This window comes from Hypanus sabinus, chromosome 11 (genome assembly GCF_030144855.1).
Source record: "Hypanus sabinus isolate sHypSab1 chromosome 11, sHypSab1.hap1, whole genome shotgun sequence".
In the NCBI taxonomy this organism is placed as follows: Eukaryota; Metazoa; Chordata; class Chondrichthyes; order Myliobatiformes; family Dasyatidae; genus Hypanus; species Hypanus sabinus.
The window spans coordinates 60,093,255-60,106,858 of NC_082716.1; the positions used below are offsets into that span (position 1 = coordinate 60,093,255).

Below are 13,604 nucleotides of genomic sequence, written 5' to 3' on the forward strand. Positions count from 1 at the left end.
GAACCATGGCTATAATAAAAAGTTTAATAACTATGCTCATGTACAGTTGACAGATAAGTAAACTAATTAAAAAATTAAAAACAAATCTTGTCAAAACACTATGTCAGTTACTTTACTTTTATTGTCTCCAAACAATTGATACTAAAGCGTACAATCATCACAGTGATATTTGAGTCTGTGCTTCACAAAATTGTTATAATAACTTTCTCATTGATTCATAAGTGTTTAATTCTAGGATAGTTCTAGATTTTTAATTTAACAAATTTATAATTTTAATACAGTATATGGAGTTTTTAGAAACTAGAAGTAATGTCAACAAATAATAGGCCAAACATCATTTTCATATTTTTAATTAGCGAAGTATATTAACTAAAATACACTACATGTAACATGACACAAAATAAAATTTAACGACTCAGCTTCAACTGTGCTTGTACAGAAAGGTCACACTTATTACCAATGCAAATAAATATTTAGAAATAAAGAAAGATAAACAATCTGAAAATATATTAATGCTGAGTCAGGGTAAATATTTATAAATGGGAGATATATATATATATATATATATATATGTATATGTATATATCTGGATTTATCAATTTTGACATTAGTCTTAAGGAGTCAGGCAGGATATAAATAACTAAATGTCTCCGCTGTTATTCCAAATAACAGGCAATGACATAAAGAATAAATTGCTCTTGAAATAATTATTAAACAGAGGCTTATTTACAGGGAGAGCTTCTCTGTATCAAGGTTATTATCTAACCGTGTGATGCTACATAAAGGCTCCTTGTTAGGATATAGATTGGATGCTGTCATTAGATTTCGAGTTTAAAGAAGGCTTCAAGTAAATTAAATGAATGCTGCCTTTTATAATGATTACTCAGACATTAATAAGTGTAAGTACTTGCCATTCACCATGCTATTGACATGCTGAACATCTCTGGAGGTTTATTTTACACCTGTCAAAGTAACATCTGAAGCTCTACTTGACTAAAGTTAAATACTGCTGCATTTGGAACTCTCTAGAAAAGCAGTAAAAGCTGGAAATACAGCACAAGTGGAGCAAAAAGATGTTCCAGTTTAATACTACTTCGTCAGAAATTAGGAATAAATGGAAGTGCACAGTACGTTGGAGAATAGAGGAATTAAACTTTGAAAGCGATAGTGGCGCAATCTAAAAGGGACAGTAATAGAACAGAGAACAGATATGACAAAAGGAAGTGTAAACTGGATATACAAATTTGCATTTCAAATGTACAACACTGCAATTCTGTGAGTCCAAAGTTAAAATGGGAAGCACTGGAAATATTCAACAGATCTTCTGTTGAAAGGACCCCACTCAACGACATTAACTCATCTTTTTCACTCTTGACAGATGCTACACAGAATTTCTAGCTTTTTATTGTTTGTTTTTGCTTTAAATCTCAGGCAGCACAGTGTTCCGCGTGATCAGAACCGACCAGCACCCCCACTTAATCAGGACCCCTACTAGGGTTGATTGGCGTGTCTGCGGGTGGCGACCCTGGGTGTGCGCGGAGCGCCGGGAGAGGACGAGCCGGGGCGGGGTCGCGCGCAGACGCGCGCTCTGGCGACGGGCGCGCGCGATGCGTTTCCGTTCGTTGGGAGCGAAGTGGTATGTGACAAGCAACAGGTCCGCCTCCCAGACTGCAGGTAACAGCACCTCTCGCCGGTAAAATCCAGCCGGAGGCCATGTCTGCAACTTGGTGTCATTGTGCGTGTGTGCCATTACTGTTTTAATCCAAAGGGGGCGGGGGACGGTGGCGGTGGTGACTGTTGGACCTAAATTTAGTTGTGGCTTTGGTGAGGCCTCGCTTCGGGGTTGTTAAACGTTCTTGGCACTATAAATGAAGTGTCAAGCCGGTGATCTTGCACTTGAATGGTAAGCCAGGCCGTTATCAGTGCAGCTGCACCTGACGTTAACCATCATTTGCCCGCATGGTTTTGTACCAAAAGGCTATTCATGTATTTTGTAAATTTCAACTATGGAATTGTAATGTTGTGAAATTTTATAGTAGCTTGTGGTCTGTCTGAATATCATTGATGCACTTGAACATGACTCAAACCTTTCTACGACCTTGATCCCCTTTATTCAAATCAGCTTGAATAAACATGATTTTTATTAGAAATAAAAACGAAATACTCAGTAATTAAAGTAACTTTTATTAAGAAACAGTTAACGTTTCAGGCAAATTACCTTTCATCTGAATTGAGAAAAGCATGAAATTAGTAAATTTAAAGTTGCTAAGGTGGGGGGGGGGAATCATCAGTTTATGATGAGGTTCATACTGTGAGAAATTGAGTATCGCTAGTGGTGATTGCTGGCTGAATGAGTGTAGTAAAGATATGTCTGTGGAGATATAAACAGGTGATGAATTATATTTAAATTTCTAGAGGGGAAGAATGAAAAATTAACTAGAACAGAATATATTGCTAAACTTTGTGGGGGAAATGCACATAAAGTAACTGAAGTTACTCATTCCAAAATTTCCTTTATCAATATTCATTTGTGACAATTCAGTGATGTAAAATAGATATAAGCTTTGAATTTCCAGTACCTCCCTGCTAAATTTCCACTAAGCTTGAGCAAGCTTAACTCAAACTTTCTCAGTGAAGTCAGTAACCACTTAATCGTCAATGCCTTGAGCAATAAATAGATACTTTATTGATCTTGGAAGGAAATTACAGTGCCCCAGTATCATTACAAGTGCACAAATATTAGAAGAGATGTAAGAAAGAATAAAAAATAAGTTACCTCAAACAGTGTAACAGGAGGGGGTTATCATGTCCCCCGCTATAGGTTGACTTGTAATGGAGCCTAATGGCTGAGGGTAAGAATAACCTCATATAGTGCTCTTTGGAGCAGCACAGTTGTCTTGGTCTATTACTAAAAGTGCTCTTCTGTTCAGCCAAGGTGGCATGCAGAGGGTAAGATTTTCCACAGAGTCCTTTATTCTACAACAGCCTCCAGTGTGTCCAGTTTGACTCCTATAACAGAGCCAGCCTTTCTAATCAGTTTACTGAGCCTGTTGGCATCACCTGTGTTGATGCCATTGCCCCAGCACACGACCACATGGAAGATTGTACTGGCGACAACAGTCTGGTAGAACATGTGAAGGAGAGGCCTGCATACTCACAAGGACCTCTGTCTCCTGAGGAAGTAAAAGAGACTCTGGCCCTTCTTGAACACAGCCTCTGTGTTGGTGCTCCACTCAAGTCTGTCATCTAGGTGCACCCCATTTATTTGTAGGACCTCACCACATTCATGTCCTCACCACCAATAGTAACAGGGAGCAGCGCAGGCTTAGTGTTTCTAAAGTTCATTACCATCTCCTTTGTATTACTGATGCTGAGCTGCAGATGATTCAGCTTGCACCATTTGACAAAGTCCTCCACCAAGGCCCTGTATTCATCCTCCCATCCTCTCTTTCTACACATAGCTATTGCTGAGTCATCAGAGAATTTCTGCAGATGACATGACTCAGTGTTGTATCTAAAGTCTGAGGTATATGGGGCAAACAGGAAGGGAGCCAATACAATCCTCTGTGGGGCCCCAGTGCTACTTATAGCCATGTCTGACACACAGCTCAGGTTCAGCAACCAGATTCAGGTAAAATATCTCAAACTCTTCGTGTCCAGTATCAATGTGCAGTTGAAATGACAGTGCTGGTCAAATTGGGATTTCTGCATTGGAGACCTGAACTTCAGTGTAGTTACAAAGGCAGAAACTGGCAGCTCTGGGTAGTAGTTCATTTGTTTTGTTTTATTGTGAATGCTAGCAGGAAAATGAATCTCAAGGTTGTGTGTGGTGACATATATGTAATTGATAATACATTTACTGTGAATTTTGAATTGCTAGCTTTTTTAGCTGTGATTTTGCTGCATTTTGTTTAATCATACTTGCAAGAAAAGTTACAAACCCCAGCAGTAACTGAAACCACCTTATATTCAAACAGAATGTACTTTCATCAATAAGAAAGTTAATATTGAAAGTTATATACGTAGTATCTCATTGTGGATGTGTCATAATTTCCTACTGTTAATTTGAGATGACATCAGCTTTTCCCATCATTAACTCTTCCGAAATGCTGGAACTTAATGCCAATCATGATGCAGTTATAATCTTCAATTGCCTGCCTTTGCTGACTTACGAAAGTTTCAAGTACACCACAGCTAGAATTTAAAATTCACTGTCTTCGGATTATTTCTTGCATTGTCTTGTCACTTCCTTTTAACTGATTTGTTGCTTCCTTCCAGCACTCTTCTCCTACCTCAACAATGAATTAATTCAGTTAATTCCAGTTCTAATCTTGCTTGTCTTTGCATGGACCCTAAAATCTCTACTCTCCAGTATAGAAATGGTGGAATGCAATTGCCATCGTGTAGCATCTAATGTGCTGTCTACCTTAGCAGCAGAAGGAGAAGCCAGCAAATCACTGAAGTGCAGTGGAAGCACAATGTCTGAATGTTTTAGTGGAAGCCTGGATGTTTCCTAAGTAAGCTCAATTTAACAACATGTATATACAGGCTGTAGTCTTGTTTGTTCTGAATACCATATTCATAGCACTCCAGCAATCCATTCTGTAACAATTTAATAGGATTGGTGAAGCATTAGCCGGGGGTGGGATGGCATTGACTTCTGTTTTTGCTCATTTATGACTCCACCATTACCTTTAATCCCACAATGGTTGCTTCATTGTAGCCTTGTTAATGTCATCGGCTGATCCAGACTGCTGCTGCTTGTAATGAGAATGTGCGGTCCACACTGCTAGAGTTTGTTCTTCAGGGCAGCTGCAGCCTCGCAAAAGCTACTTTATTTTGGATTATGTGGAGCTACAATAATTTAGACAAGTGAAAAATAGTCAGCCACACTAGTGAAATAGTTTGTGGAATGCTATTTTGACTCACATGCCATTATGTATCCAGCTTCTGACTTGGATTTTCAAGCCATGTTAATTTTTGGTTTGGATATCATTAGTCAATGGGAATCTCCAAGATGTGAGACTGAGAGATTAAGGGCACATGTGTTTGGTTGGTGCATGTCATTTAATGGAGTAAATGTTACTTGTGACGTTAGTCCAAACTTGAATTCAAGTCTGAATGTTATTCAGGTCTGCTTGCTGCCATGGTTTTAATCATAATTTGAGTCTGGACAAATCAGTCTGCTTGCTGGAGCTAAGGGGAAAGTAACTGAATCATTTAAGGTAGTCTAGAGAGCACCCTCTTCATACAGTACTGTGCAAAAATCTGAGGCACCTTAGATTTTTTAATAATTTTTTTTTGTCTTCTGCATCAGTAGGAAAGAGCACATTTTAGATTTCCAAACATTCAGTTTTCAAAAACCCTCAAGATGACCACAACCTTATCATAGGCTCAGTGATCTGGAGAGCTATATTGGCTGGAGTCGGTTGCTTGTACTTTGACTCGTGGTAGGGTCACCCATGCCAGACAGGTCAAAGGGTAGAGGCCAGAGTGGTCCACCTGTCCTCCAGGTTCAGTTCAGCTCAGGGCTAACAACCCCGACTGGTCAAAAAATAAATTGTTATGGAAACAGCATTGAAGAATCCTTCTCTACCTGTGTGCAGTGGTATTCCTGAGTCTCCACCTGGAATTTACTTGACTGTCAGTGGTGAACGCTGAGAGGAAGCTACTGGCACAATGAAGAAAACCTTGAACACTGCCAGGACCAAGACCAAAGCTGGTTTTTGGAATGTACAACACTGGCAAGCTAGCACAAATAACTGCAGAAATGGATCATTCCAACCTGCATATACTGAGTGTCTATGAAAGCAGATGGACAGATTCTGCCGATTAAAGACTGCAACTAGTGAAACAGTTTTATACTCAGGAAATGAAAATAGTCAGTGTCGTGATGGTGTAGCTGTCGTTTTTGAAGAAAGGCATTGAGAAGTGGAAACCAATTAACAGTAGGCTGATGAGAGTTGGGCTGAAAAGAAGCCAGTGCTATGTTCCAACTAACGATGTTGACATTGAAGAAAATGATGTCTTCTATGAACACTACAATCGGAGGTAGAGTCAACAGAACCAGATTGACCATTTAATGAACAATGATACATGGAGACTATCATTACATGATGTACAGGTGAAGAGAGGAGCAGATACAGGAAGTGATCACCACCTTGTCGTAGCAGTGATGAAACTCGAGCTGAGAAGCACTGTGACCAGAACACATGTTCAAAGATATTTTGATGTTGAAAAGCTCAAGGAAACTAATGTGAGATCTGCATTCACCATTCACCTTAAGAACAGATTCCAGGCCTTGCAAGACCTTGACGAGGATGTGTCAGTAGACAAGTTCGACACAATGTGGAAATTGATTGCCCCAGTCTTCAAGGAGGGCAATGGAGCTTGTCTAGGATACAGAGCTGGAAAGAAGAACAAAGAATGGAAGCATAGGCAGCCTTAGACAAAAGACAGAAAATTAAGAAGAAACTGTTAGATGCAAAGTCAACATGACTTAAGGTGAACCTTTAGCATACACTGAAGCTAACAAAAAAGTGAAGGGACTTGTAAGAAAGGATAAGAGAGTCTACATGGAAGAACTTGCTAAGGAGACTGAAGCAGCAGCCAGTTGAGGAAATCTGGGAAATGTATACAAGATTTCAAAATTGATGAGCAAACAGTTCCAGGCCAGATCCAATAATCCGATGAGAGATAAGAACAATCTGCTTTTGACAACTGAAAGGAGCAAAAAGCACAATGGACAGAGTATTTCTGAGAATTACTGAATAGGCAACCACCATGTGAAGAACAACAAACCTCCAGGACGTGAGAATTTGAATGCTGAACTGTTCAGAGCTGAACCAAAAGCTGCAACAGCCACTCTGCAACCACTGTTTACCATAATCTGAGAACAGGGACGTACCCAAGAACTAGTCAAGGGGAGTTATTGTTAGGATCCCCAAGAAAGGAGTGCTATGTCAAGACATGAATCAGGCAAGGCTATGTGATATCAGTGATACTATTTAACTTGGTGATTGACTGGGCTTCGAGCCAAACAAAGTAAGGTAAACAGAGAGGCAAGAGGAGTACTCTATTCTCCATTTTTGAAGAACTTGACTTTGCAGATGACCTCGTGTTACTATCACATACATACCAGCATATACAAGAGAAAACTCAGTGCCTGTGTTCCTTTGGTGAACAGATTGGACTCAGAGTCATCCAGAGAAAGACTTAGACCATGACTCTCAATGTAGAATCTCCTTCTCTCACCAAGGGATATGACGTCAACTTACCCAGCGCCAACAAATTTACCAACATGTGCAGCATCATTTGGCAGGATGGTGGGAATAAGGACAACAGGACAACATCCAGTGCCGACATAGTAAAGTGAGAAACATCTTCAAATCAATGAACAACATATGGGGATCAACCTAGTACAGTGTCCACACCAAGGTGAAGTTGTACCAGAGCTGTGTTCTGGTCACATTCTTGTATGGATCAGAATGCTGGCACATGACAGAGAACAACCTTGTCAAGCCATCATCATTCCACACCAAGAACCTTAGGAAAATCCTTTTTTTTAAAGAGAATGCATGCCAAAAGTGCAATGTTACAATAGTAATGGGGGGATTTCAATATGCAGATAGATTGGGAAAATCAGGTTGGTGCTGGATTATAGGAGGGGGAAACTTCTAGAGTGCCTGTGAATTGGTTCACTAGCGCATTGGCTATTTTGGATTGTGTGTTGTGCAATGAACCAGAATTGATTAGAAAGCTTAAGGTAAAATAACTCATGGGAAAGAGTGATAATAATATGATCAAGTTCACCCTGAAATTTGAGAAGGAGAAGCTAAAGTCATATATATCAGTATTATAGTGGAGTAAAGGGAATTACAGAGTCAGGAAAGAGGAGTTGGCCAGAATTAATTGGAAAAGAACACAGGCAGGGATGATGGCAGAGCAGCATTGGCTGGAATTTCTGGAAGCAATTCAGAAGACACAGGATATTTACATCCCAAAGAGGAAAAGGTATTCTAAGGCCAGATGACACAACTGTGGCTAACAAGAGAAGTCAAAGCCAACATACAAGCCAAAGAGAGGGTATATAATGGAGCAAAAATTAGTGTGAAGTCAGAGGATTGGGAATTGTTTATAAACCAACAGTAGACAACTAAAATAGTCATTAAGGTAAGGATGGAAAATGAAAGTAAGCTAGCCAATAAGATTAAAGATAATACAAAAGTTTCTTGAGATGCATAAAACATAAAAGAGAGGTGACTGCCGGATAAAAATGCTGGAGATGTAGTAATGGGGGGACAAGGAAATGGCGGATGAACTGAATAGGTCTTTTGCATCAGTCTTCACTGTGGAAGACACCAGCAGTAAGACGGAAGTTCCAGGTGTCAGGGGGTCATAAAATGTGTGAAGTTATTGTGACTAGAAAGAAGGTTTTTGGGAAACTGAAAGGTCTGAAGCGGTCACCTGGACCAGGGTTCTAAAAGAGGTGGCTGAGGAGATTGTGGAGTACTGATTTATTGATCTAGAATCAGAAGATTCTAGAATAGTACCAGAAGACTGGAAAATTGCAGATGTCACTCCATTCTTCAAGAAGGGAGAGAGGCAGAAGAAAGGAAACTATGGGCCAGTTAGTCTGACCTCAGTCGTTGGAAAGCTGCTGGGATTGATTATTAAGAGTGAGGTCTCAGGGTACTTGGAGGCACATAATAAAATAGGCAGTAGTCAGCATGGTTTCCTCAAGGGAAAACCTTGCCTAACAAATCTTTTCGAATTCTTTGAAGAAATAATAAGCAGGATAGACAAAGGAGAATTGGTTGATGTTGTGTAATTGGGTTTTCAGAAGGCCTTTGACAAGATGCCACTCATGAGGCTACTTAACAAGCTACAAGCCCATGGTATTACGGAAAATATTCTAGCATGGATCAAACAGTGGCTGATTGGCAGGGGGGAAAGAGTGCCTTTTCTGATTGGTTGCCAGTAACTCATGATGTTCCACAGTGGTCTGTGTTGGGACCAATTCTTTCTTTTTTTTAAAACATCTCTTTATTGCTTTTTCAGAATGAAAAGAAAACACATTAAATCATCCATAGGTTTGAAAGTGCAACAAAGTTAAAGAAAAGAGAAAAATAAAATACATAAGAAATCAAAAGAAAAACACATACACAAAAAAGCAAACACCCCACCATTTAAAAAAAACTGTCAATTCAGTTTGTTACTTTCATCATCCTGAATATTGTTCTCCAGAAACTTGCAGAAAATGTTCCAAATTTCCTGAAATTTGCCAAGTTTGTTGTTTGTAATGTAGCTTATCTTTTCTAGAGCAAGATAAGAAGTCATTCCTTTCAGCCACTGTGAAAGTCCACTAGTTGTTGGTTTCTTCCATGAATAGGCTATGTAGCGTTTGGCTTCCGAAAAACAAATATTAAGCAGAGACCTTACAGTTTTGGAGGTTACAAACTCCTTTGGATAAATGTTCAGAATACATAATTTAGGATCATGGGGTATGTTTTTTCCAATAATCTGACTAACCAAATTCAGCACCTTCTTCCAGAAGCAGATAATCTGGGGGCACTCCCACATACAATGGAACAGAGACCCCTTTTGGTGACTACATTTAATGCATGTGTCTGGAATGTTGGGTTTAAAGTGATGCTATCTGTCTGGCGTAACGGACTGTCTGATCCATTTGTATTGTAGTAATTTAGAATGAATGTTCACTGATTGGGTTTGAACTAAGGAACAAGCTTCTGACCACTCTTTTTCTGACAAATTCTCATGCAAATCAGTTCTCCATGTTTGTAGTATGTTGTCTGAAGACTCTTTTACATTTACTTACAAATATTGTACAATACAGACACATGTGCCTTAGCTTCAGATAATTTTAGAGTGATGTCTTCTAGAGTAGATTAAAGAAGGAGCTTCAAACTGTGGCCTTGCCTGGACATAATAAAACTTCGCCACTGAATGTATTTAAAAATAGTGTTTTGTTGGAATTCCATATGTGGCCTTGAGTTCTTCAAATGACATAAATGTACTGCCATTATAAAGATCAGGCACCTTAGCTATACCCTGGGTCAACCAAGTTTTAAAACCAGGGTCTGCTCTGCCAGGCTGGAGCATTGTGCCGAACCATTATTGTATTTTTTAAGAAGGGGTTTTTAGTTTGACCAGTTTCTTCTTATCTGCAGAATATATATAGTTCTAGAGGGATATTGATTGACTGGGATTCCATTGAGACCCAAGTAGGGGAATGATCCTTAACAAAGTAAAACATTCCTGCTCTAATTTAGACCACCCAGAAATAACATATAAGATTTGGTAACTGTAAACTGCCTCTTTCATACGGCAGATATAAGTCAAGTCAAGTATCTTTTATTGTCATTTCGACCATAACTGCTGGTACAGTACATAGTAAAAATGAGACAACGTTTTTCAGGACCATGGTGTTACATGGTGTTACAGAACAAAAACTAGACTGAACTACGTAAAAAAAAAAACACAGAGAAAGCTACACTAGACTACAGACCTACACTGGACTGCATAAAGTGCACAAAAACAGTGCAGGCATTACAATAAATAATAAACAGGACAATAGGTCAAGGTGTCAGTCCGGGCTGTGGGTATTGAGGAGTCTGATAGCTTGGGGGAAGAAACTGTTATGTAGTCTGGTCGTGAGAGCCCGAATGCTTCGGAGCCTTTTCTCAGACGGCAGGAAGGAGAAGAGATTGTATGAGGGGTGTATGGGGTCCTTCATAATGCTGTTTCCTTTGCGGATGCAGCGTGTAGTGTAAATGTCTGTGATGGTGGGAAGATGATCTTCTCAGCTGAACTCACTATCCGCTGCAGGGTCTTGCAGGGAAAGCCTGAGTCTTGGACGTCTATTATTCCAGATGAAATTAGAAAAAATTTTCTTTAATAAACAAAAGAAAGATGATGGAGGAGAAAGTGGGATAGATTGGAAAAGGTACAGGAACTTCGGTAAAATTGACATTTTTAGAATGTTTATGTGTCCAATCAAAGATATGGGCAATTTTGTCCATCTGTTTATAAGTTGAATAACTGTCTGTGAGAGGGTTATAATTAGTTGGGATAATTTTATCAATAGTAGGAGTAATTTTAACACCCAGATAGGTAAAACCCTGTTCTGACACTATAAATGGAGTTTGAAGTGGGGGATTGAATCTCTCATCTTTATCCTTGAATAATATTGCAGATTTGTTGTTTATTTTATAGCCTGCAAAAGTACCAGGTCAATTAAGGCAGGTAATGTTTGTTTCAATTGGGGCAAAACAAAATTACGTCATCTGCATACAGGGCTATATTTCCTATAGTTATTTCTGCCATGTTAGCCTGTTTTCAAATTGCCATAGCAAGTGGCTCAATGGCCAGGATAAACAGGAGGGGAGATAGGGGACAGCCCTGTCTTGTTCCCCATTGGAGTTTAAAAGGTGCCGAAAAAGCCCGTTAGTTAAAATTTCAGCCTGTGGGTTAGAATAAAGAAGCTATTAGAAATTTTAGAAATTTCCTTAGAAATTTTGCCCCTATACCAAATCTTTCTAAAACTTTAAATATGGTAAATGCTGCCACTCCACTCTGTCAAAGGCTTTCTTGGCATTCAATGATAGAATAGCGCTATCAGAGCTTCCAGATCTTTCATAAGGTATATTAAGCACTCTTCAAATGTTGTGGAAGCCTTGCCTTCCCTCAACAAATCCATTTTGGTCAAGTTGGACTATTTTTGGCAAGAATGGCTCCAGCCTCCTAGCTAATACTTTACAGAGAATTTTGAGATCATTGTTCAGAAATGAGATTGGCCTATAAGATCCAAATAGGGATGGTGGTTTTCTGGGTTTTAACAGCAGTGTAATTGCTGCCATATTAAGAGAGGGGGGAAGGGATCCAGTGTCAAATGACTCATGATATATATCAAGCAAAGCTGGTATTAATTTGGTCTTAAAGATTTTATATATTTCAATCGGAATTCCATCGGGCTCAGGAGTTTTCCCTCCCTTCGTGTTAGTTATAGCTTCAGACAATTCTTTAGCCTCTAAGTTAAACTCCAGCGAGGTCAAGGATGTTTCATCAGGGGTGTAAATTCTAACAAGTCGACAAATTCCTTTTGTATTTGTGAAGCTGAATCTGAATATTCTGACCTATACAGATTTTGGTAAAATCTCAAAAATATATTGTTTATTTCTTTTGGGGCAACCCCTCATCTGATTATATGGAGTTTATTGCTCTTTCTGTTTGTATCTGTTTGATGCGCCAGGCCAAGAGCTTACTTGCCTTTTCACCCTGCTCAAAATAGGATTGCTTCAGTCTCATCAAACTTTTTGTTTCCTTATTAATGGACAATACATTATATTTAGCTCTCAGTTTGTTAAGTTCTGCAAATAGCTGCAGACAGGGATTTTGAAATATTTCAGATTCATTCTCTTTTATTCTTTTTTTCAAGCTGTTCTATTTCCAATCTAAAAGATTTATGTTTAAAGCTGGTAAAGCTAATCATCTGACCTCTTAGTAAGGCTTAGTCTTCCCACCTTATAGCAGTGGATGTCTGGTCTGTACTATTTCCAAAATAGTGATCTACCTGTTCTCCAATAAATTCTGGATCCCTAAACCAAATTGTTTGAAGCTGCTGTCTTGGGGAGTAATGTAAAGCATTAGGCAGGTTCAAATTAAATGAAACTGGGATGTGATGTGAGATTGTAATGCTATTGTACCAGCAGCTTATAATTGTGGATATTAAAGCAGCTGAAACTAAATAATAATCAATTCTGGAAAAGGTCTTTTTTCTGCTAGAATAGCAGAAAAAAGTTAGTTTATCCGGGTACTTCCTTCTCCATCCATCAACTAAATTAAAGTCTTTAGTGCATTGCAATAACTCTTTTCTTGTCTGAGGTATCTATCCCATTAGGTGTCTAGTTCAGGTTGAAGTGCACAGTTGAAATCACCACTTAAAATAAGATGGCCTGGCAGAGCAGCTAATGTTAAAAACAGATGTCTGAAAAAGCTGGATTGTCATTATTTGTCCCATACACATTGATCAAATTAAGCCTGATTGAGAAAATTTTGCATTGAATAATAAGGTATCTGCCAGATTGGTCTTCAGTAACACTAACAAGGTGGAAAGGCACTGACTTATGTATAAGGGTAATTTACCCCCCCCCCCACCCCACCCCCGTGAGTGTGAGCTGAAAGAGGCTGAAAAAACCTGTCCCGGCCATCTCCTCCTTACTCTAACCACATCCTTGGGTTAAATGGGTCTCCTGCAGAAAAACTAATTTGGCTTTTAACTGTCTTATCCTACTTGTAACTTCCTTTAACTTGGCAAGTTTATTTAATCCTCTTAAATTCCAGGAGGTAAACTGAAGTTTGCAGGGCATAGGCTATTAGTTATAATTTCAATCATGTTGAGCTGAATTGATTTAGAATGACTGCTAACTGAAATTACAACATAACAAAATAAAAGTAAAAACCAGTAAATAATAACTAGAACATTGTAAACATAATTAAGTGTACTTCTGGAACTGAAATACACCCACCCACCACATGATGAACACCTCCTGACAGCCCCAAAAGAGAGCCTAATCATGGAGCTT

At 39.0% G+C, this 13,604-nt stretch overlaps 1 protein-coding gene across 2 annotated transcripts in view; it reads left to right on the forward strand.

The window, feature by feature from the left end:
- Positions 1-1,474: 1,474 nt before the first annotated feature.
- The window catches only part of LOC132402005 (5'-AMP-activated protein kinase subunit beta-2-like), a 53,006-nt gene continuing 40,876 nt past the window's right edge, over positions 1,475-13,604 (forward strand). The window contains exon 1 of one of the 2 annotated variants that reach the window (XM_059984439.1): positions 1,475-1,674. The gene's annotated coding sequence lies outside the window, so the exon portion shown is untranslated. Of the gene's footprint in view, positions 1,675-1,772; positions 1,904-13,604 lie in introns of those variants that run through there. The other variant, XM_059984440.1, reaches the window with a different exon arrangement.